Source organism: Peromyscus maniculatus, chromosome 19, assembly GCF_049852395.1.
Source record: "Peromyscus maniculatus bairdii isolate BWxNUB_F1_BW_parent chromosome 19, HU_Pman_BW_mat_3.1, whole genome shotgun sequence".
In the NCBI taxonomy this organism is placed as follows: Eukaryota; Metazoa; Chordata; class Mammalia; order Rodentia; family Cricetidae; genus Peromyscus; species Peromyscus maniculatus.
The window spans coordinates 59904675-59930961 of NC_134870.1; the positions used below are offsets into that span (position 1 = coordinate 59904675).

At 41.2% G+C, this 26287-nt stretch overlaps 1 long non-coding RNA gene across 3 annotated transcripts; it reads left to right on the forward strand.

Annotated features, from left to right (window-relative positions):
- LOC143269611 (uncharacterized) lies at positions 1–24099 on the forward strand. Of its 3 annotated transcripts, none has more exons than XR_013046160.1 (3): positions 1–122; positions 3604–3718; positions 9264–9871. It is a non-coding gene; the product is annotated as an uncharacterized LOC143269611 (long non-coding RNA). The 3 variants fall into 3 exon arrangements; XR_013046159.1 differs by lacking the exon at positions 9264–9871 and adding an exon at positions 22796–24099 and having other exon boundaries at positions 7–122; XR_013046161.1 differs by lacking the exons at positions 1–122; positions 9264–9871 and adding an exon at positions 680–2383 and having other exon boundaries at positions 3604–4796.
- The last annotated feature ends 2188 nt before the right edge of the window (positions 24100–26287 follow it).

The window sequence follows — 26287 nt, forward strand, 5'->3', positions numbered from 1 at the left end:
GCATGTGTGAACTCAACAGTGATAACGGCATGCACAAGACCCACACAAGCTCAAGCCAGGAAAAGACCTGCATGGAAGGGCGATGTGACCATGGCACCCTCCCTGTTGCTGAGGAGCTACAGGTAAGTGTTAGCTGCTGGGAGAAGGAGAGTTAACTTTCTTTAAGATTTTGGCTCTTGCTAGGTTGAACATCCTCCAGCATCTGCATGTTCAGTAATATATGGGCAGCATAGATCGGATTAAATGGGTTTTTAAAAAGCAAACAAACGAACAAAAAAAAGTGAGGACACAAAGTTAGGTGGGTATGGAAGGGGGGTGTCTCAGAAGAGTTTAGAGAGAGTAAATATGATCAAAACACAATGTATGAAATTCTCAAAGCATTAATAAAAATATTTAAAAAATGAGTCTCAAAGCAAAAAGAAGCCCAGCTGTAAGGGCAGCTGATTTTGTGTATTCCTCTCTTTATATTTATTCTTGTGAAAACTTAGCCTCAAGAAATGTGAGTTTTGATTCTGTGAGGTCTTCAGCCACGCATTCTTTTCTGAAAATGTATTTGTCTGGCATATCAAGTTGTTTAAATGAGCCTAACTCTACTCTAGAGGATGTTTGGAACAGATGTTCATGCCTCTGTTGAACTTGAAGCAGCCAGCCATTCCTTTGTGTACCTTTGGACTGATGTGTGGTTTTGTGCCAGTTGTATATCCATACGCTAATTTTGTGGCTAAGGTATGGGGAACTCTCTGGCCATTGTTTCCTGCTCAATATTATTACCTAAGATGCAACCATATGAGCAAATGACCAACTTGGCAGCAGACAAGACTCAAGACTGTATTTTTAAGCATTTGGAGTAAATAGAAGAAAAAGGATGGGATTCAAATGAAAAGCTTTTTCTTAAGCCATAACTGAGCTCCCTGAGGATACTGAAACATTATCTGGTCCTGTTTAAAACTCAACATGGGACCTGGGCTGGAGCTGTTTGGAAGAGAAACATTATTATTAAAGATAGTAGGAGAAAGCCCGAGTTCCTCCTGGTCTACCTCACTCTGCTGTACAGTAGCCATCACTTTCTCCCTGGGGGAGGAGGCCCAGCTCAGTTACCGTGTCCACTCTCCTTTCTGTGTTTCCCCTTTGAGCCCATAATAAGGCTTGCGTGCAGACTCTTGGACTTCCAGGCTTGGGGTTTGTCTCACTGAGATGGACAAGAGTCCACTTAATCACCCATCTTTAAATCACTAGAGATTGGAGATGGCTTTATAGTTACTAGCATAGATTAAAAAATGGATTGATCCCAATGAGGGCTAAGAGAATATAATCAATGGGGAAAAATATTTATTATTTCTGCAATCATTTAAGGTCTGTTATGTGAGGCCAATCTACCTTGATAATGAAGTATGGTAACTATGCCTCTAAATGATTCCATGTTCCTTATTTAGCAATTTTAATATTTACTTAGTAAGTGAAGCTTAAAGGGACCCAGGAAAATGAGGAATTACCCATTTGTTGGAGTTTTACCTGATGTAACTGTCTTCATTTCAGAACCATGAGTACTGTGTACCTGCAGATCTGTTTACCTGAATGTACATGTACGCCTATTTGAACAGAATGGAATGGTTGGCCTTCCTAAATGACAATCACATTGAGACTTCGCAGCGGAGATGTCAGTTTTCACAATCCTCAATTCAAATGATGAGCTACCCACTTTCAGTGCGTGGCCATTTCAACTTTGTTTCTTCAGTGGTCTTAGGTGATCAGTTTTTCAGAGCTTAACCCTAAGAGAGAAATAATAATAATAACAACAACAACAGCAAACCTCCTTCTCCCCCTTTCCTGTGTGGCTAAAGGGGAAAATCTGCTGGCCCTGATGAGCAGCTCATCAGCTAGACTTGACAAGCCACAAAAAGACCATAGAAAAGATTAGAAACATCTACAGTGTTAGTTACAGGATATTATCCATAGAGCATGTAATCCAATCCAAACCTTCCCACAACAGTTTCACATTGCGCCAGAATTTTTAGGATATTTTCTATTTTCAACCTGTGATCCCATGTAATACATAGTCTTGGCATTTCTTATCACTGCCAACCATGCATTGCTCATTTAAAAAAATGTTTGTTCCAAATTTCAATACTGCACATCCCTTTTGCCTTAGACCAAATGCCTATCACACATTCTCATCATTTTAATTAAACTCGGGCCAATCCAGGGCAAATGTTTGATTTTGACTCAAAAGGTGCATGCAAATCACGAATCCTCTGCTATTCAGGTCGAACACTTCCCATAGCCCTCTTTCAGCATGTGGAATGAAGCAGGTTTGGGGACTGTTCATCATTAGAGAGGGACCTGCGATTCCAAAATAGAAGGAGAAGAAGCCCATGTCCACCCCGTGAGTAAACTTGAGGCATCTGCTGTTTTAAGAGCCTTAGTCTAAAGAAACAAAAGGCGAGGCCCAGAACAGCCCGCTCTTCATTTTATCCCGGCATCAAGCGAACCAAGCGCTAACTGGCCACAGATGTCAGGCCCCCGAGCCCGCGGAAACCGTCCACGGCCCTGGCACCCAGGAGCTCCGAGCCCCTTTGCTCTTCCAGTGTTCCCCTTCTGCATGGCCTTGAGCAAGGAAACTGTTCCTCTCCTTGGCCTATAAAATGGAGGGAACGCTGGGGCCGTGTCTGTTACACATTTCTCACAGCTTGTATGGCCAATTAGAGATTTCAAAGCGGAAGTTCTACAGTGGCAGAGTTCATTCTCATGAACCAGAAGCTTTGGAAAACATTGATAACTGGAACTCAATCAAAGAGAAATCTGTAATGAATATGGAACAAGTTCCTTCAAATCCCCCTTGGAGTATTTTGGCCGCTCTTAGTGACATGTACATGTTGCTCTATGGACAAAGAGTCCTGCGGCGGGTGATGAATTGGGGGGTGAGGTTGCTTATCTGTTAGGAATATTCTACAATTCAAATTCCTTATAGGACTGGAGCTTTTTTTTTGATTTTTGCCACTGAGGCTTTGGGGAGAGGTGTGGAGAGGTGTTGTGGAGATCTCAGCGTGTACAGCAGGATATTTAGAAGTTATGGCGGGATGAGAGGGGGCAGGTGCTGTTGATACCCATCGAAATGAAGATCGATGTTTGAGGGTTAAGAGGAAGAAGAAGGCCAGGTCCTCAGTTTACCGAAGCTCCCTTGGCTTTCATTACAATCTCTATTCGTGGTACTCGGACCAAAGTGTTCAAATAAGTATCTTTCATTCCCGAGTAAAATGTCCCATACTGGGGCTGGAGACGCAGCTTCGGGGCACAGCACTTGTTTATAGAAGGACCTGGGTGCTATCTCCACTGTTGGAAAGAAGGAGGGAGGGAGGGAAAGAAAAGAAAGTCTCTTAATCACCGTAGCTATTCAGATTGTTGTCTAATGCTTTGGCATTAGCTGGCTCTGCCTTCCTCTTGGTACCCTAGACAGTACAATACATTTTTTTGGTCTAATTGTTATCCATATCATCTCTATGGAGTAAATGTTACTGCTCTTTCTGTTTTCCAAATGAAGAATAACCAGGCTTGGTGAATTTAAGGGACTTGCTCAAGGTCATGGCCTCATTCTTTCCTTTGCAGTTGCAGACAATTAATGGGAGAGACGTGGACTGCTCACCTGCTGTGATGCTGCAAGGCACCTGTCACTTATGTACAAGTGATGAAAATAACCAGCTCCGCATACTTAAAGGATTCAGTAAGTTTTCCAAGCAAATGTGAAGTCATCATCACAGTTGGGATAACTAACCTCTCTATCACCTCCAAAGGCTTCCTTGAGTCCTGTGTGGTCTTCCCTTCAGCTGGGACTCTTCGGAGACTTGCCCATGTGAAGAGCCTATCTATGGCCTCTTCCCTCCTGTCACTGAACCTTGTCCATTGCCTAGAGCGAGCATTAATTATGGACATTTGGAAGGCTTTAAGGTTTAGTCTGCTATACATAAAGTTATAACGGCATTAGTGTTCACATCTTAGATGGATGTAAGCTTCTACATATATTTGACTATTGACCTAACAGCAGAGAAATCAGATCATATGGGAAGTGTACAGTTTTGAAAAAAACAAAAACCAAAAAACTGTCACTATCCTTTCCAAGTGGCACTACTGTTTCACTTCCTATTCTTCCCGACATTGGTACAGTCTTTTTCCATTTCCAATATGTAGTCATATCCAATTAGGACTTACTCTGCTTTAAAAAAAGATAATTACATTGCTTATTTACTACTCTACCCCTTCTGTGGAGAACAGCCCACTCAAACCTTTTCCTCACTAAAAGCAATTGTGTGCCAGATTTTTGACTATTGGCTTTGGCTGTTGTTTGTAATCTCTAGGTACAGACTATGGAGATTTTGAGTGTTTTCCAATGGCCTATGCCTTGTTTTCTGTGCTGTTAACAGTATCCTTTAAAGAACAGATTCTTTCAACTCCTATGTTCTTCAGAATATTCCATTTTGGGGTGATGTATTTAAGAAACACTTGCATATTCCAAAGGCTCTCTTCTCCTTTTCCATCTATAAGATTTTCATTTGAGGTCTATGTGTTAAACTTTTTCACAGCGATCCATTTCTGGGATGATATATGGATATAATATAATATATTGCTCAAAGTTGACTTTTTTCATTATACAGGGGTATCCAGTATTTCTCAAACCATTTCTTGGGAAGATCACTCTTTCTCTAGTGATTTGCCTTGATAACTTTATTTTTTAAAATCACACATGTTTTTATTAATATGGGTCAAGTGCTATAATCCATTTTATCTTCTATTGATCTGTTGTTCATGGTTTTTTATGCTAAAAATAACAATAAAATGTGTTTATGTAACAATAACAATAAAATGTGTTTATGTAAGACCTTAGCACCCACTCTGCTGAACTTTGAAAATAACTAAAATGTACATTTTCCCCCAAAACAGTTTGTAGAGTTGACATACAGTCCTGAAGAGACCAAATATTATTGAGACACATTCTAGATGCTAATCTCTTGTAATTATTTAATATCATACAAATGGTACGGGTCATGTGCAATACAGTCTTACTAAACTTATTTATTAATTCTTCATTTGACTGACTTTTTTACGTAGAATAATATGTGTCAATGGATAATTGGAATATAACTTCTTTTCAACCTTATTTCCTTTTTTTTCTTTTTTCTCTCTTTGCTGCACTTCTAATACAGTATTAAAAAGAAAATATGAGATAGGACACATCCTCATCTTGCTTGTGCTGTTTGCATTTTCCGTTCTAAAGGGACAGAGGCCAGGTTTCTTTTGCTTTGTACTCCCAGTTTTTGATGCCATGTTTAGTGTAGAGCATGAATTCAGCAAAGGTGAACAAAAATAAATAAGGAAGTATAGGATCCACTTAATTCTAATGGCTCACTAGAAGAGAAACAGGTATTGGAATACAAAATGATACTGCCATATAAAGGTGTTTTGATGGAAAAAATGTGCAGCACTAATGAATGCAGAGTACTGTGCTTTGGGCAGGGACGGAGAAGGGAGGGGACTCCCTGAAGGTTGTCTGGATCGGTGATGCTGTGTTGGATCTGGAGGGGAATCCAGTTTTACATAGAAGACTCTATCCAGACAGAGAGCTCATAGACTACTGAAGAAAACCCAGGAAACATAGTGTGAAGAAACAGCTGAAACTTGAAAGGCTGCCTTTCAGACTTTCCCTTTCTTCCACGTCCCTTTTCTTTAGCCTCGTGCTCCCAGTTGCACTGATTGTGCTCCTGTGAAATAATCCTTGACTTTGGAGACAAGCCGGCTAATCTCTGTTAAAGTGGAGGTCCCAAACCAAATCCCATTCTAGGCCTGACTGCTGGTCAGAGGTGCAGGCACACAGCACCGTTCCTCACACTGTAAATGCTGGAGCCAAACTGATGTGAGCCACTTAGGTGCACCCGCCTCTGCAGATACAGTTTGGATGTTTTAAGAAACTTCACAGCACTTTCACTGTGTTTAATTCAGAACCCCAAGGAGTCTAGCTTGCTTTCTAACATCTCTTGTTGGGTAATACAGCCTAGTCTATTTATTTGCTTTGCTCGTTATCAAGGTGCTGCTCTGACTTCCTGGGATGAGACATTTTACTTCACTGGGAATGCTGGGAGATGCTTGGATGAAGATGCAGGGGCCCATTGGGGGTTTTCTTGTCATTCTTTCTAGCATTTCTTAGGGAACTTTGGATGAGCACATAGTAGTTTTGCTCTAAGTAATAGGAAAATAGTGTTGAATCATTCGATATAAAATAATTACAAGAGATTAGCATCTATAATTTGTCTCAATAATATTTGTTGTCTTATGGACTACATGTCAACCCTGCAGACTGTTTTTGGCAAAACACGCATTTAAATTATTTCCCAAGCTCAGCAGGGTGGGTGCCAAGGTCCTACATAAACACACTTGATTATTATTTTTTATTTCTTGTTGACTTTTATCTCTCTGTGTAGTTTGAAACCCAGCAGGTAGTTTTTTAAATAAACATAAAACTTCCCCACACATTCAGGCGCATGTTCCTGCATGCGCACACCCCCACAACAAACAACAGAAAGCTCTCTTTATCCACCACTAAAAGCTGATGTGCCTTCAAAGACTATGTGTCCTTTTCCCTCCCTCTAGCAGATAACCTAGTACGTTCTGTGGAGGATGAGGGTTTTTTTTTTTTGTTGTTGTTGTTTTGTTTGTTTGTTTGTTTTTCTGTAAGATCCTCTGGTGAGCTGTCTTCTCAGGAAGGCTGTGTTGTTTCACCTGAAATGAGGTTGATTTCCCAAATGTCAGCTATGATTTTCTTACGGAAACATGTTTCACGCTGTGTTGCACTATGCTGAAAGCTGAGAAGGACTGGTCAATGTCTGACTACCTGTGTGACCTTCGCCATGCTTAGCTTACAGGTAATATTTAAGCCATCAACTATGTTCCTTAGCCTGCTGGGCCTTTGGGAGGAATCTGAATGTTGGAGCAGACCATTCTATCCCCAACTCAAGATTAGAGAGGGCTCTGAAGTTCCCTTTGGAGAGACACATTCAGACTCACCGTTTGCACCCTCCTTTTCTTCCCGCTCTGTGCTCTTCCTCCCAAGTACTGTTCACACAAATCCATTTTCCTGTCTTTAGTCTGTATCACCAGCACCCAATGACCCTCCTAGTAGCCATATCACCCTGTAGAGGTTATGGCTCAAACAGTTCCATCTCTTCTCATCCTCACAATTGTACCGAACCACCTTGATTTGAAGAAATTGTAGCCAGCTAGTTCTGAATCAGTTATATATATATATACTGCTGCTGCAAGTTGAGTGGCCACGTGGAACTGAAACTTGTGTGTGTGGAGGTGGGGGTCTACTCAACCTGTTGCTTTGAACTTGTGATTTTGGGGTGGTAGGTAGGTAGTGGCTTTTCTGTCTTTTTGTGAGAAGAGGAAAGATGAAAGTTGCTATGAGGCATTGAAGAGTAGAAAAATTATTAAGGGGAAAGAGAGAAAGAATAAACCGCAGGCCTTCCTCATAAGAATTTCAGGCATTCCTTACTCCATGCCATGGCAGGGGCCAGCAGAGGGACCACTGAGAAGTAGAATCATCTGTTCATCCCATCCACAGTAGAATCTTTTTTCTAGCTGCAAACCAATGGAGCAAATCTGAGGAAGGGATGTTGGGATTTTGGTCTGTCTCAATCTCATTGCATTTGGTAAACTGTGTATTATGCCTATTTCATCTAGGCCTTGGTCTTGCTTTTCATAGCATCATAAATGCCTGCCTGTAACTACTACACTTCTCCCATATTGCAGACTCTCTTGTCCCCTCTAGACACATATTCTCTCCAGTCAGCCTTGTCTGGGAAGACAATGTCCCCAAACTGCTACACTATAGACTTTTCCCTGACTCTAATGAACCCAGAGTGGATTAACTCAAGGAGAAACCACTTAAATGTTTCCTCCTGGGCTCTCTACTATGTTACTATACTTTCTGCTGAGCATCCACAGATGCTGTGCCCCATGCAACTCCCACTCTCGTGCCAACTAAAGCTGTGTGTGTGTGTGTGTGTGTGTGTGTGTGTGTGTGTGTGTTACCATGGCTCTAGGTATGAAGTTTCTGACTCTATCGCACCCCACCACCATCACCACAACAAAAAGCCCTAATTTAGTAGGCCACTCTATAAACACATGAAAAATAGTGACTTTTTACAAACCCCAACCAACCACAGCTGCATTAAACTGATGACCCGAGAAATCTGGTATTTTGTTATCATATAGGATACAGCCCAATATCAACATTCTGAAGGAAAAACATGTGTGAGAGAGGCCCTGGAGCGTCTGCCAAGCATGGGGATAAAGGCTAAACAAGCAGCTGGCGATTTAAGACAGAGATACAGGAAACATGGGGTCAGTGACTCCTGACAATGTCTCTTCTCGCAATAGGCAGAGAAAACTGACAGGAGAGTTCTCATAACACTAAAAGCTACTCCTTTTACACAGTAAATCACTGAACTACACATTGCACAATCCTCTGTGAGTGTAAAGCCTCCAACTTGGGACAGAGATTTAGTTTCTGAATCATTTCATAATCTGGTTCAGCTCACATCAGTTCAGATCAAGTCCTCAGTGTGGATCAGACCATGTAATAAGACAGAGATAGGGGCTGAAAATGCTCCTTCCAGGAATTGAAGACTGTCTAACAAAAGCTCCAACACCAAGCATGAGCATCCCACTTTTGAGTTCTTGGTGAGGGCTAAGAGACTTCCAATGAGTTAAAGGCCATTGCTATTGCCCTTCGTTGACCCCAGAGGTATAAGGTAAGTCCCTATTGCTGAAGACACCATGTACTTCAGACATAGGGCCCAGAGGCCCCTGAGCTGGAAATGACCTGAAAGCTGCCTCCCCAAGGGCTAGATTTCATGGTACCATAATGCATCATACAAACCTCCTAAGGAGGGAAGCAACCAACAGTTCTATCCAGCTCTGATGTCTATGAATCACAACAATGACCAACACGGCACAATAACCCCTAAGGGTGTAGTAGTGGCACATGTACCTGGTGATAACCAACAGTTCTCTAATTGGATTTAAGAGCCACTCAACAAGAGGAAAATTGGGTTTGATACTGGAAATCTAGCTAACTGCCCAGGGTTAGTGAGATCACGGAGGAGAACCACCACTTCATTAAACTAGCATAATCCCTAACTACATTCTAAACACATGCCCTTATACCCATGGAGAAGTGTAGTCCTCATCAGAGAAACTTCTCTTTGCAACAGATGGAGACCATCACAGAAAAATCACAATCAATCAAAATGCAGCATTGTGGAGCCCAGTCTCAACTCCTACATCTACAGGACAACTCTCACACCTAAGGGTCAGGGATCATTTCAGAAGAGAGGGCCGAATGAGCCAGAGAAACAGGAAGTTTGTTGTGGGATTGTGTCTCCTACACATGTCAGAAGGGATATCCCTGGAGTCTCACCAACATGACTGCTTAAACATAAGCTGAACAAGAACAACAGCAACGGACATCTAACATGGCCATGGAACATGAAGGAGACCTCAACTTTACACAAAGAACATCAGGCTACTAAGGAAAGCTGAGAGTGGGAGAAATAGTCTTTCTCAGGGAAGAACATACCTACCAATTGGATATCCAATAACAAATAGCTCCCAAAAATATATAAAAGAAAGATTAAATAGACTTACAGGTTGTATTTAGGAATATATATGTATATAAATATACTTACATGTATGTAACAACAATTAATGAAGAAAGAGCCCATGGTTTTAAAGAGAGTAAGGAGGGGTATATGGAAGGGTTAGAAGGGAGGAAAGGATGAGGAAAATGGTGTAATTATATCATCATCTCAAAAAAAAAAAAACAAACAAAAAGACAAGAGATAAACAGCAACAACAGAACCCCCCTGAATTGTATCTATTTTCCATATTTTCTATATCCATTCCATTGTTGATAGACATCTAGCATGGTTCCATTTCTGGATTTTTATGTCATAATAAATATGGATGCACAATTAAAAACAAAGCAAAAACAAAGAGATGGCTGTAGCTGTTTCTTCTCTCAAACACCAGCATATCCACAGAAGCAAGAGGTGGACATACCTCCTCATAAAATGACTAAGAACACTACCATGTGATATGGGCTGTTAGGGAGCCATAGGTAAAGGGGATGTTTGGGATAAACTTTGAGTACCAAGTGGAATTTAACTGAGTAGAGCTGGGGATAAGAGTGTTGGGCAAGGTTCAAGAAGGATGTTTGAGGATAAAGTCATGGTCTAATAGAAGGCAGCAGTCATAAATTTCACTGTGTGTTTCAGAAATAGTGACTAGTCTGATACAGCTTGTATAGCATATTGGGAGACAGGCTACAATCAATTCTAGGTTCTGGGAGCTTGTGAGGAGTTCTGAGTGGCATGCCAATGTCTTAACTTTCTGACTGATTGAGAAATGTATTCACTCAATGAGTATTTATGGAAGACATGCTATCTATATCAGGGTGTAATGGCAACAGTGTTGAATCTAAAAGATGAAGTGTCATTTCTCATGGGGTGCATATTCTAGGAAGAGAGCTAGGCCATTAAGAAGGTAGACAAGTAAGTTAAAAGATCATTTGAAGGAGACATAGTCTATGGACAGTGAATGAGCAGAGCAATATGAAAGAGACAGAATAGGGTGGTGAAGAGTGACCTTCAAACAGATGTGATTTTTTTTTTTTGAGATGTTAGATGTGCAAAACTACAAGGTGGGGATAGTACCACATAAATAGGAAGAACAGCAGCAGCAACAACAACAAGAAGAAGACTTTAGAGAGGAGAATGAGTGTGGTAAGTCTAAGTAACAAGTCTACAAAGTCCATGTCACAGAAAGAGCAGCAATATCGGCCTGAGTTATGTGCGCCACTTGGTGTGGACAGAAGGTAGGTGATACTCTTGGCCTATATTTGAGGTGAATACTTGTGGAATTAAGTTTGAAAACTGTATTGACAGGAGGATGGGGTAAGTAAAGAGGACCCCAAGGGTCTCAGATTGAGCAAATAGTTGTGTTGCTTTGTGCAACTGGAAAGACTAGAAGAGAGACTGAGCTATGAGGTACATTTAGGGTGCTGTTTTCAGATGGGGTTATTAAATTTGAGTTGCTTCCTGATTATCTGGATGGTGTTGTCATGAGCGTGGCTATTAGGAGAGTTGTGATTCTGACCTCAGGAGAAGTTAAAAAATTAGAAATGTTGCCAGGTGGTGGTGCACACCTTTAATCCCAGCACTCAGGAGGCAGAGCCAAGTGGATCTCTGTGAGTTCGAGGTCAGCCTGGGCTACAAAGTGAGTTCTAGAAAAGGTGCAAAGCTACAGAGAAATCCTGTCTCGAACCAAAAAAAAAAAAAAAAGGAAAATAAAATAAGTTTTCCTTTGTAAAAAACGAACTGTAGTTTCTCTCTCTCTCTCTCTCTCTCTCTCTCTCTCTCTCTCTCTCTCTCTCTCTCTCTCTCTCTCTCTCTTTCTCTCTCTCTCTCTCTCTCTCTCTCACACACACACACACACACACATACACACACACACACAGCTGGAGGATTATTAATAGCATTAAATACTCTATAAATATTGACATCTTTATAAAAAGGATTGCTTAATCCCCAGACAAATGTTCCATGCTTCAAAGCAACATTATTTTGGTAACAAAAAACTAATAAAGGGGCTGAAGAGATGATCGGATGTCAAGAGTACTTGTCGCTCTTCCATAAGACCCAGGTTCAATTCCTAGTACCTACATGGTGGTCTGTGACTTTAGTTCCAGAGGATTCAGTGCCCTCTTCTGACCTCTGGTATGGGACTCATGCATACATATAAAATAAGGCAAATTTTTCCAATCTTATAAAAATGAAAATGTTGACTATTTTGTAACTGTCCCAGATGGTATGCATTCTAATACCTCTCTTAACTTCTGTGGATTTGTCTTACTTTAGTGAGATACAGGAATATCTGTTAGGGTAGTGAGGTCTTGTTACAGACTTTGAGCATTTTTAAAATATAAAAGTCAATGCTACTACCACTATGCTTGTTTAAGGTTACAAAATTCATGTCACTAGAGGATTAGAACAATTCATGGTCCATTAATGGCTCACAAAGAAAGGACTTGTTCATTGAACTAAAGGCAAAATCAGCTCAGGTAGACTCTGCTAAGAGATGGTCACAGAGATGAGAATTCTAATCAGAAAAAAATTTATGTTCTGCACTAAATTTTGTGTTTTCATTGTGGTTGTGCTGCATCAAGTATCAAGGGAAATCTTATTGATAATTTATGATCTATTTTGAACATATTAAACAAAAGACTATAAGCATGTAGACTAACCATTACAAGGTTTATAAAATCCGAAATTAAAATTTCCTTTTGTGGCCTCTGATTTTCTAATTATTGGTCTTGTGAATTCATGTAGAGAAAATGATTGACGAATATTGCCAAGATGCTCTAGGGGAACAGATAATACCATGTAAAGCTGAGACTATCATAGGAATGCTTTGTCCAGGCTCGATAATAATTATACCAGCAATAATAAGCTTTTTCATCAGAAATGTATTAGTTCTTCAATCGCCAAGTGAAATCTTTCAAAGGATTCTTTATTCAGCTGAGATGCTGTCTTGCAAAATGTGCAAATGAGGATGAAATAAGGCCCTGGAATTCGGTCAGGGAGACTGAGATGGAATAAGCAGACCAAAAAAATATTGAACCAGAATGTAATGCATGAACTGAGGTACATCTGGTGGGTGTGCATGCCATTGCTCTATGCTAGAGACCATTATAAACCATTTGAGGTGATCAAAAAATTGCTGCCCAGGTGCAGCAGTTTATATTTTGAAAATGAAATAAATCTAGTGGATACTGTGGACGAAGAACTTTCAAAAATCTTATTAGAAAAATAAATCTGCTTTGAGTTAGAAGAGAGAAAAAAATCCTAACAAATTACGGGAGTAGAAGCATTGCACAACTCAATACATTCATGTTTATTCAATAATCACACACATGTTCCATTAAGAAATGCAGGAAAAGAGTGCAATAAATATTGACTTTCACAGCAAAATGTAGAAGTATATGTGCAAAGAATAATGAATCTTTTTCTTGGCAGTTTGAGAAAAACAGAAACTTTGAGCCATTTACACAGGTTGAAAAATAAGAAAGCTGTTTTGTTGATTAGCAAAGGGAATATTCCAACTTAGTTTATAGAGATTTTTCATTGAGTTTTAGAAAACCTAGTTTGTGTTTGGTTCTTTCTTCAGCATGGGAAATCATGGGGTAAGAACAGGGCTCAGATCCTTTTGTTTTGGAGGTGGGTGGGTGGGTGGGTGGGGAGCACTTCCATGAATACTTTGTACTCATAGACTGGGAACGGAAACCCTGGTATTTTCTAAATATCTCATGCTATTCCTGGCAACATTGCTGTCCAGGAGAAATCACATGAAAAGTAACCATAGGAGCACACTTGGATGGGAATAAAATCACAAAGGATTATTTGGGAAATTCTAGTAGTCTGCTGCTGATCAGAGCACAGTTTGGACCAATCTTGGAGAGTGTGAATCCAAGTCTTTAAGGCAGTGGTTCTCAACCTTCCTAATGCTGCAACCCTTTAATATAGTTCCTCATGTGGTGACACTCCACCATAAAATTATTTTCATTGCTACTCCGTAACGCTAATTTTGCTAATTTTGCTAGGATTTTGTAATGTAAACGTTTGTGTTTTCCAGCAGGTGATCCCAATGAAAGGGTTGCAACCCCACAGGTTGAGAACCACTGCTTTAAGGTGTTTGTGGTCATCGTTCCATTAGTTACCAGGGATCCTAAGCAAATAAACAGAGACAGATAAAAACTTTTATGCAGCGGTAGTGACACTGCCTTATTTATAACTACAAAAACTTGGGATTGATCCAAGTTTGCCCTCAACATTATAAGACCATACAATGATACTTGGTAGACTGTCTTGAGAACCACAGGCAAGTGTGCCATGCCATCAGTCTGTAAGTGGTGTATTTTTACTTACTCATGGAATGTATTGCTAAATATTAGAGGGCTAAACAAAGTATACAGTGATGTGAGTTGTTCTCCATAGTCTTGCATTCAGTTTGTTTATATGCAACTGTATAGGAGAAGAAATAAAAGACTGCAAGGCGGTATGTAAATAATGTTAACTGTTTAATTCTTCATGAAATACTTGTGCATGAGTTAAATGTTTCTATCATTCTTTCCTGTATTTTCAAACAGTAAATGTCAGTAATTGTTTTTGCACTTAGGAAGGAAATGTCTAATAACTGTCTAATAAGGGGGGATGATGGAGGAAGACAATCCGAAGGAACGTTCTACCACATTGATTGGGACAATTAGATTTTTTGTTTTCTGCATCAGTGGCGGAAGTACATGAGGCTTCCCAAAAGTCTCCACCCGGCCGGCCAGCAGTTGACTCTCTGAATGAATGATCTGGGTCAGTAGCTCTAAAATGCTGTGCACGAGTTGGATCTAAAAGGTACCCATTAGCTCAACCGGAAGGAGCTAATCTCTGGAAGGAACCAGTCTGCTGTGTGGTTCCTGGTGGGACAACTGAATGGCAGCCTTAACCTCTAAACCCCTGCAGTGCCAAGCTTCCTCCAGCCTCCCTACTGATTTCTGAAGAGTTCCCAGAGTTGTCATCAGCTTGGTGGGGCATAGCACAGTGAGAGAAATGGGCCCTAGGTTTCTCAGCATCTTCAGCAAATACGGGCACGATCACTTGCCCTCAACGTCATAAGATCATATAATGATGCTTGGTAAATTGCTTAGAGATCCACAGGCATGTGGGCCATTCCATTACCAGTCTTTAATCAGTATTTCTATTCACTCATGTAAAAACCATTGAAAGCCATTGATCCTGAACTTTATGTAGCCATCCACAAGGGAGGCTGGAAAAGTTTAGGTGGCAAAATCTCAACAAGCTAATGGGATAAACAACTGTAATAGCATTGGGCTGGAAACCCACTGCAAACTAATGTTAATACGAACAGAAAGAAAAGTTGTTTTTCTTTCGGCGGATAGGAACATGTGGAAGAAATGAGTGGGCTAACTGCTACTGATTTCATTATCATTTCTCTAATCCCTTTACTGGAACAGACAGAGGAGAGGGTTTCGGCCACTGTGTTCCAGGCCTGGGACTCTTCAGCCTCCTGTCTCAGCTTCCTGGTATTTGGATTACAAGTGTTCGTTACCACACACAGTTGGAGAGAGTGAATTTTTTTAAAAATATTTTTATTTTATGATTAATTTAATTTCACATATCAGCCACGGATTCCCCTGTCCTCCCTCCTTTCAACAACCAGCCCTCCCCCCCCCCCAACCCCCCCCCCCCCCCCCCCCCCGCATTCCTACTTCCTCCAAGGCAAGGTCTCCCCTGGGGAGTCAGCCCAGCCTGGTAGCCTGGTAGACTCTGCCGAGGCAGGTCCAGTCCCCTCCTTTCTACACCAAGGCTGAACAAAGTGTTCCAGCATAGGCCCCAGGTTCCAAAAAGCCAGCCCATGCACCAAGGACAGGTCCCGGTTCCACTGCCGGGGGGGTGGGGGGGGGGGTGGGGGGGGTGGTGTCTCCCAAACAGTTCAAGCTAATCAACTGTCTCACTTATCCAGAGGGCCTGGTCCAGTTCCATGGGGGTTCCTCAGCTATTGGTTCACAGTTCATGTGTTTCCACTAGTTTGGCTATTTGTCCCTGTGCTTTTTCCAATCATGGTCTCAATATCTCTTGCTCATATAATCCCTCCTCGGAGAGAGTGAATTTTGCCAAGGTTATCATAACATTGTCTTGGATTGAGCTCAACCTGAGTTAACCTTTTTTTATTTTATTTTATTTTACAATACAATTCAGTTCTACATATCAGCCATGGATTCCCTTGTTCTCCCCCCTCCCGCCCCTCTTCCCTTACCCCTAGCCCACCCCCCATTCCCACCTCCTCCAGGGCAAAGCCTCCCCCGAGGACTGAGATCAACCTGGTAGACTCAGTCCAGGCAGGTCCAGTCCCCTCCTCCCAGGCTGAGCCAAGCAACCCTGCGTAAGCCCCAAGTTTCAAACAGCCAACTCATGCAATGAGCACAGGACCCAGTCCCACTGCCTGGATGCCTCCCAAAAGGATCAAGCCAATCAACTGTCTCACCCATTCAGAGGGCCTGATCCAGTTGGGGGCCCCTCAGCCATTGGTTCATAGTTCATGTGTTTCCATTCGTTTGGCTATTTGTCCCTGTGCTTTATCCAACCTTGGTTTCAACAATTCTCACTCATATAAACCCTTCTCACATACCCAAACTTATGGGACACTATGAAAGCAGTGCCAAGAGGGAAATTCATAGCACTAAATGCCCACATAAAGAAGTGGGAGAAACCTCACACTAGTGACTTAACAGCACACCTGAAAGCTCTAGAACAAGAAGAAGCAAAGTCTCCCAGGAAGAATAGACACCAGGAAATTATCAAAGTGAGAGCTGAAATCAATAAAATAGAAACAAAGAGAACAATACAAAAAATTAATGAAACAAAGAGTTGGTTCTTTGAGAAAATCAACAAGATAGACAAGCCCTTATCCAAACTAACCAAAAGACACAGAGAGAGCATCCAAATCAACAAAATCAGAAATGAAAAGGGAGACATAACAACAGACATTGAGGAAATCCAAAGAATCATCAGGTCATACTTCAGAAACCTCTACTCCATAAAACTTGAAAATCTAAAAGAAATGGATAATTTTCTGGATAGGTACCACATACCTAAGTTAAATCAAGACCAGATAAACTATTTAAATAGTCTAATTATCCCTAAGGAAATAGAAACAGTCATCGAAAGCCTCCCAACCAAAAAAAGCCCAGGACCAGAAGGTTTCAGCACAGAATTCTACCAGATCTTTAAAGAAGAGTTAATACCAATACTCTCTAAATTGTTCCGCACAATAGAAACAGAAAGAACATTACCAAACTCCTTCTATGAGGCTACAATTACCCTGATTCCTAAACCAAACAAGGATACAACAAAGAAAGAGAACTACAAACCGATCTCCCTCATGATCATTGATGCAAAAATACTCAATAAAATACTGAGTTAACCTTTAAAGAATGCTTGGGGTTAAGAGTGAAAGAAAAGCATGAGGATGTCACGTGGGTATGTTGGTGGGAACACAGTTCACTAGAGAGGAAATGATGCTATTGAGAAAATAGATAGAGCTTAAGGATAGAGAAATAAAAGAAGAGAAGGAGAAATAGTGTGATCTCCAGGTGATGGCATCTGCCAGTGTCAACTATCATGTCAACTTCATCACTCCATGACATAGCCAGCTTGCATTTAACATTTCATTGTTTGGTTGGAGAGGGAACGAACAAATCTTGGAGGGATGTGTGATGCAAATACATGGGTAGATGATAGATGGCAGCTTTTGCAATAAGGCTCTCCTTCCCACGTCACAACAGCTTCTCTCTGTCTCTGTCTCTCTCTGCGTCTCTGTCTCTGTGTGTGTCTCTGTCTCTGTCTCTGAGTGTGTGTGTGTGTGTCTCTCTCTCAAATTCTCCAGCATGATTCTATGTGAGACTGCTTTTTTAAGTCTTAATATATATGTGAGGATTTTAGAAAGACATGCTTTTCTTGGTGGCCTTTTGTGAAGGTCTCCTGGATTGGAGCCCAGACATGAACTGTGTGGCCCTGGATAATGACTTGGCTTTCTTAACTCTCTCTTCTCTCTCTCTCTCTCTCTCTCTCTCTCTCTCTCTCTCTCTCTCTCTCTCTCTCTCTCTCTCTCTCTCTCAATTAAAGCAGGCTCCATGAATTACATGGCTTTAGAACATCCCTAGAAGGATGCAGAAGAAACTATTAAAGTGTATTTGAGGACAAGTGGAAAGTGGGCGTGGATGAAAGTGGAGAATATCTGTAAAAGGGGACACTCATTTTCACCGAATAGCCTTTACTGGATTTTGAATGAAGGATGCTCATTATCTGCTCAAAGATTAAACAACAAATAACTATGGAACAGATACTCTAGTAAGGAGCATTATACATCATTATCTAGAAGGATTACCAACCTGTGGTCCTTGGGTCAAATGTAGCTTAAACTTCTTAAATGAAATTTTGTAGCATGAATCTTAAAAAGTTCTTATTAATAAGATCAAACCCGGACCAGGTATTGGGGTGAATTCTGGAAGATCAGAGAGACAGAACAAACCACAACTATCTCACCTGGCCAACTTCTCAGCTGGTCTTGTTTCCTCAGACTGGAAGCTTCTGTGTCCTCATCCCAATTGCTCTAAGCTGAACTGCTGCTTGAAAGCCTGAAGCTTAACCAGCTAAAAGCTTAACCAGCCAAATGCTTCTAGTTTCTGGTCCTCACACCTTATATATCTTTCTGCCTTCTACCATTACTCCCTGGGATTAAAGGCATGAGTCACCAAGCTTGGCTGTATCCTTGAACACATGGATTTCTGCCTCTGGAATGCTAGGGTTAAAGGCGTGTGCTACCACTGCCTAACTTCTATGTTTAATATTGTGGCTGTTCTGTCTCTGACCCCGGATACATTTATTAGGGTGCACAATATTTTGGGGAACACAATAGCACCACAAAGTTTCATGGGAATCTTGCCACACATATTGCAAAAGTTGTCCCTGGCTCTGTCAGATCTAGTTGCAAAGTCAGAGTCTCAGTGTTGAGTAACGGCAATGGATTTTCTTTTTCAAAGTCAAACTACTTCCTACCAGGCCACTCCACAGAAGCAGTTTGGACCTTCTGTTCTAGGTGTTATACAATGCTCTCTCGTGTGAGAATATCTTATTTGCCTTTTTGGAAAAGTTAGTTTTTTTTTTATTGGTGTTTTATTTAAATTCTCCCTTTCCTAAAAAAGAATGACCTCTTTCTACGAGATGCTCCACACTCAGTTGATTCATTTATGTTTTCATTCTAATGAACTTGGGAATGTTCATATAATTAGATTTGCTATGTTGAATGAATATAATCAAAATTTCCTATTAAAACTCTGTGTGACTGTGATTATTTTTAAACGTATTTTATTCTTTCTGCTTATGGATCAGAAGCCCAAGCGTATGGTCAGAAAATATTGCATGCTGTTTTAATGACTTAGGGCTCCCTGTGTGCTGTTGATTTGGCCACTATAAAGTGGAGCTGATGATGACCAGCAGATCATTTCTACTTGTTCTGTAGAAGTGTTGTGCAGACACCCAGGGTAGAAGTGTTCAGTCATCTGGTGACTTTCTCAAATGACTGGCAAGATAATTTTTCTGATATTACAAAGGTGAAAAACATGTGGCTATAAAAAATGTTCTCCAATCAATTACTAAGAAAATACTTAATACGAATAAATGTAACTGTTCATATATATCAAACCCTATGTATAGGGAGAAATTGGCAAGACATTGGCTTTTTACAGCATACTGGCCTCAGCAGAGATATAGACTTCAACAACACTGTCCTTTCTCTGGGTTCTGTCTGATGCCCACCATCCCAGCTCCATCCCCTATCTGCATACCTACTTAGATAGCAGCTCTTCTTTGGAGTGAGGGTCTTGTGAGCAGAGACAGGTTACTCATATCTCACCAGGAGGCACAGCTGAGCAAAGCAGCTCTAAAAATAAGGGGGAAAAGCTCCATGGAAAGCTTGGATGTCATACATCAGTTATGGCTCAGTTTTGATAACTCTGAAAATGCGTACAATTTTAGATGAGTCTTGCAGTCAGAGTGGAAGATCCAGCTACATTATGTCTGCTGATGGGCAGATGCCAAACTACAGTTTCATGTGATGCATTTAACCATAACACGTAGTAAGCCAAGAGCAGGAAGAGGGTTGGGGACAGAAGGGAATCTTGACTTGAAAGTTAATCCCTGGATCTGAAAGTGAATAACATGGGTGACCTCCCATGGTTCACTGCTGTCACTTACTTCTCCCTTCAAATGGCAAATGCCATCAGGTAAAAGTGGATTGCTATGAACATTGTGAACTATCACCTTTTTCTTTTGTCTATACCATGGGTAATAGTCCCTTCATAGGCAGGTTATATTTGCTGTTATAATCAATACCAAGAAAATCATAAACATCTTCAATTCTTCAAATGGCTACTGGGTGCCCATGATTATAACTCTCAGTACATGGTACAGAGACATGAACATAAGGATTCCTTCGAACAAGGGCTCTCTCCATCTGGGCCTCCTTGGCTCCATTGTCTTCTTTTAAGTTATTAGGAGACCAGTCCATTCCCAGTGTTTTTGATGGTACTCGTTTTGCATGAGACACAGCATTGTTTTAAAGACCTTTCGATGCACCTGCCCTGCCATGGTGCTTAAAATACAGTAGCTATCATCGCATCTTTAGCAACACGGCTACAGAATACTAGTACTGTATTTGAACTTAAATACTTAGCCTATACTCTGTCTAGACTGGGCCTGACACAGTAGGGGGACCGTAGATAATGATAATGTACTCTACATTTCAAAAAGCTCAAAGAAATATTCTTAATGCTTTCACCATAAAAATGATAAATATTTGAGGAATGCAATGTTTACCCTGACTGAAATGTTATAATATATATATATATATATATATATATATATATATATATATATGTCAAAACATCACATGGTATGCCCTAAGTCTGTGTGATTTTATTGTTTGTGTGTATCATTTAATAGAAATGAAACAACCAGGCCGGGCGGTGGTGGCGCACGCCTTTAATCCCAGCACTCGGGAGGCAGAGCCAGGCGGATCGCTGTGAGTTCGAGGCCAGCCTGGGCTACCAAGTGAGCTCCAGGAAAGGCGCAAAACTACTCAGAGAAACCCTGTCTCGAAAAAAAAAAAAAAAAAAAAAAAAAAAAAAAAAAAAAAAGAAATGAAACAACCACAAAAAGAATCTTGAAGTTGTCATTACAGTCACTTAAGACAATTTGTTTAAAAAAAAAAAAAACAACTCAGCTAGTTACATTTCTAGTGTCACTTTATATTAAAAAAAACCCAGAATATCAAATATAATGTTTATTGTTTCCTTATACAGAAGGGAAAAACACAAATTCTTCTAATTGCATCTCTAATAATAAAAGACACATAATCATTACTAGCAGGAGATGTATTACTTTCATGGGGTTTTGAACACCAGCATTTTGTCCTGTTACTTCTCTATTAGATTCTCCCATTAATTATTGGGGCCTAATTAGGGCAAATTATACTGTATTCCCTGATGAAGTCTCTGGATTCTTAAAAATTCCCATCTTTCCACATGATTCGGAAGTTAATATTAGTGATGAAAGTCAGCCTAGACTCTTCTTTTCTGTTCAGCTCGTGCTGAATACATGCATCATCATCATCATCATCATCATCATCATCATCATCATCATCATTCATCTCTCTCTCTCTCTCTCTCTCTCTCTCTCTCTCTCTCTCTCTCTCTTTCTCTGTCTCTCCCACTCCCCTCCCCATCTTCATCCTCCTCTGTACTATTAAAAAACAATCCACTGGAAGACTCAGAGGATTTTTATTAGAGACATTTTTGGAGGTTAAGAGTAGAACCATATTAAAGACCTTAAATCCAGCCGGGAAGGAGCAGGTGTAAGAGGTCTGAAAGAGACCTCTGTCGGCTGCTTCCTTCTCCTGCCTTTGTGCCTTCAGACTACTCTGTGCCTGTCAGTTTGCCAGTTGCTACCTGGGGCAGACCTGAACCCCCACGAAGGTTCAAATGGGTCTCCCTGTGGAGTTTTAAGGCTGAGTCAGTGGGGTCTTGTGGTCCTGTTCTCTGGAGACCACAACCTTGTTATTGTCCTTAAAGATCAAATGCTGTCATCTCTAATGCAGACATTTGTCCCACTCCTCTTCTGGGTTCTCCTTGTCAGTATGTTTGACCCATGATGGGACCCTTCCTTGTGAATATGGCTGTGGTGACATCTGTGTCTTTTTGCTCACAGTGATAGCCTCAGCTCTAGTCTCCCACTTAGGTTCTCAGCTTGCCCAACTCATGGATACAGGCTCAAGACTTCTTTCACTTCATCATGATGGCAGCTCTTCCTTTCTTTTCCTCTTTCTTGGCTTTTGAGTCATCCCTCTTTCTACTTATCTCAATATGCAGTCTGCATCCCACTGCCCTGATCTGAGCTACTAAGGTGAGCTTTTGAAATCCCTGACTTCATTTCTTCTCTGCTATAACTTCTGTAATTTATGCCTTTTTTTCACAGAACCATGATTTTTGTTTTGAGGCAGGGTCTCACTATGTAGCCCTGGCTGGCCTTGAACACGCTATGTAGACCAGACAGAGATCCACCTGTATCTGCTTCCCAAATGCTGGAATTAAAGCTGAGCATCACCATGCCTGGCACTTAGGAGCGTGATTTTTCATGCTTAATATCCTTTTTCCATTGGAGTACAAACTCTGCCAAGTTAGAACTATACCTTCTTAACGATGCTAGACAAATACTGGGCTGTCAACACATATTCCTTACACAAATTAATTTATGAGCCACTTATCTAGCTATTAATCAGATATAGTTTGGTTAAATATTTATTTATTACTGGCTCTGCAGCACACATTGGCCGTGTCAGTAACAAATTCAGAAGCTGTCTCATTTTTCACGTTTTTGGTAGATTGAAAATTTCTAATGATTCTTTTTACTACCCAAATAAGTAAACTATTCAAAAACTCCTTCTGGTGTGTGAGGCTGAACCAGCTTTGCACAGTACCTTGAAGAGGCTGGGCCCCTTGGCAGCCTGAACAGTTTGTAGATTTTTATGTGTAAGGAAAGCCTCCGATTTTCTTCCTTAGGACTATCTAGGGAAATCCATGTATCTGCATCTACACCCTAAAGCATCGGCTCACATGATTCCAGAGGCTGAGAAGTCCCACAGTCTGCCACCTCAAGCTGCAAACCCAGGAAAGCTGATGGAGCACTTTAGCTGGAGTCTGGTGGCCCGAGATCCAGAAGAAACACCAATACGAACCCAAGTAGGAGGTTGGAGAGGATGCGATGTGTGGCCTCAGCTCAAGCAGAGAAGCAGTTAAAATGGGAGGCCAGAAGCTCCCTCTGCAGCCTTTGCTTCTTCTTAGCCTTTCAATGTTGAACCAGAGAAACACCAAATGACTCATTTCTCCTTAAAATTACCTTCACTGTCAGCTGTTAAAATTATGATTTTTAAAGTTGAAACAAAATCAAACATATTTATGAGATATCATGTGATTCTTCCTTAAAAGCACACATGTATGTATTGTGTTGTTCCGATCAGGGTAAGCTTATCTTTGTTTTCAAACATTTTTCATTTCTTCGTCGATAAAGCACTCAGAATCCCTTCTTGTATTATGGCTTTCGGAAATACAGAATACATTATCATTATCTGTGGTTGCCCCACTGTGCAATGGAACATGACAAATTTCCTTATGAAAGGCCATTAACTGCAATTTGTTTCTCTGTACGTAATCTGTAATCAAGACGGGAAGAGAACAAATGCCACAACGTTGGGTGTCATGACTTCCTTGGGATCTGAGTGTCATATAATGGGACATCTCAAAAACAGCTGTCCTGGGCTGGGGAGATGCTCGGAGGGTAAGAATGCTTACCGTGCAAGCATGGGGGTCCGAGTTTGGATCCCAGCACACGTGTACAGAGCACGTGCTAGAAATCCCAGAGCTGTGGAGAGGGAGAGAGGCAGAATAATCACTGACACTTGGCCACTAACCTAGCTTATACGTTGTTCAAAGCAGGGTAAATTCAAACCAGTGATAGAGCTTATATCAAGGGAATGAGGTGGAGTGTAGTAGAGAGGGATACCCAACATCCCCTTCTAGACTCCACTCATAGGCACACGTGCAGAGATGTACACACAGACAGACAGACAGACACACACAGACAGACACACAGATGCAATGCTCTTTTAACCAAACCCGCAGCCATCTTGTACAACTGCGGGAGGGAGGTGTGCTGGGGAAGCAACAGGAAAATGAAGAGTTAGAGTTGCGTGGCCCATGGCCCATCTTGATTCACTGGGAAAATTCTTTCCTAAATGAGAATTAAACTGGCACATGGAATCTCCTGGGCAAGAGTGAAATTTGGTTTACTCTCTCCCATCTTTCCATTTGTACATTTATATCTTAATGTCAAACTAAGCTTTTTGTGGAAATAAGTAAAAGCATTGTTTTCAATAATGCATCATTCCTTCTGTGCATTCTTTCTTGTCTGGTGAGAATGGCAGCTGTGAGCATGCATCCCAGCACATGCGTACTATCCATGCTTGTTATGGCTTGAATATGAAATGACCCCCACAGGCTCATGTTTTGAATGTGTTGGTTTCACAATAGCTGGTGGAACTATTCTGAGACATTATGAAAACATTTGGAAGTGGAACCTCACTGGCGGAAGTAGGTCTCTGGGAGCAGGTCCCAGGAGTGTGTTATCCCTGTCCACTTCCAGTTTTGTTCTCTGTTTCCCAGCTTATTATCACATGACATGCTTGGCTCTGCCATGGCAGAATGAATACTCTGAAGCCAAGAGACCAACAAGTTGCTTCTGCCACTAAGTTGTCCGTGCCAGGGCTCTGGTTTGAATGTGAAATGGTACCCAAAGACTCATGTGTTTAAACTGTCCCCAGATTGTGGTGGCACTGTTTGCGGGTGGGGGTTGTGGAACCTTTGAGACTCTGGCCTATCTAGAAGAGGGTCCTTGTAATGGGCTTTGATGTTTGCATCTGGTGGTTGCCTGCAAAGGCCATGTTGCAAACTCCTGTGTCAAGGACAGACCCACTCCAAGTTCCACAGCTTCCCTAGTATGATGAACTAATTTCCCTGAAACCGTGAGCCAAGATAAACACCTCCTTTCTCAAACTACTCAGTTCTCAATTGTCAGGTATTGGCCACAGTGACAAGCAGTAGTTAATACATTAGTTTTCACTCATAATTTGTTTAACCTCACCCACTTTTTGGCTTCCAGATGGCGGTATCATTGTCTCTTATCATTATGTCCTTGACATTATGTCCTGCCAAAATAATATTCTAGTCTATTCTTGCTGACTTGGAGGCTGACCTTTCATCTTCTTGGTTCTGACTGCTTCCAACACGACACCACTTCTGTTTTCCCTTGTTTCCGAGAATTTCCTTTCCCACCTTCTACTTCTATGGGAGCCTTCTGTCTAGTCTGTTGCTCTGTATAGTCCACGCCTTACTGTAGATGCCATTAACTGTTACTGAAGGAGGACACTGAGAGGGGAAAGACAGTGCTCACAGTTGGTAATTTCTTTAATTAGTAGATTTAGTGGTGAGGAAATTCTCAATTCTCTTGAAAAGGTCAGTCCAATACTGGGATAGAACAGTTTAAATCACAGGGATTTATATGAAGAACAATGATCAAATCAGTGCTGAGTGAGGAGGAGGAAGAGGGGAGAAAGGTGAGGAGGAGGAAGAAGAAGAGGAAGAAGAGGAGGAGGAAGAAGAAGAAGAGGGGAACAAAGAAGAAGAAGAAGAGGAAGAGGAGAAGAAAGAGGAGGAGGGAAGAAAGGAGAGGAGAAGGAGTTTCCTGGAGGTGTGGACTAAAGTGCTTTTATTTTTCAGGTAACAGAAGGCCATCACTCACATTAGAAATATTCTCCCAACATTGGCTTTTTAATTAAACATCCTGACACCTGAGTTATTATTGCCCATTTTGGCTTGGCTTGCAATAGCCATAAATAATCACCTATATTGGCTCCATCTTATCTTTTTTGGAAGCCTGTGTAAGCTCCAGCACCTAGAGCTTTAATTACAGAGCTCCTCTCTTCACTGTTATTTTCATAGACAGGCCCCTGCAATCAAACTGACTCTTGGCAACCCTTCAGTGGAAGCTCCTCTGACATCCATCAAGTTGCTTTTCATTAATGCCTTAGTAAGTCTTCAGAATCAAAGAATAACTTAAAAATAGACATGATTTCAGAGACCAGAGCCAAAGGGAGCCCTACGTTATAGGGTGTTTAATATGCCAGAGATAGGAACCAGATAAAACTGACTACAGAAGGACATAGGAGATGCAAACCCCAGAGAATAGTGGGTGGATTGGAAGTAAGTTTGGAATTGGGCAAATTTATATAAACCAGAAGTTTACCCACTGTATTTATTATAATGTTTTTGCTACTCTTGGAGTTGCAAAAAATTGAAACAATGATTTTTTAAAAAAATGTGTGTGTGTGTGTGTGTGTGTGTGTGTGTGTGTGCATGTGAGTGTGCAGTGTGAGGTATATGTACTTGAGCACAGGTACCTGGGGAGGCCAACACCTTAGGATCCTCAGTGTCTGGAGT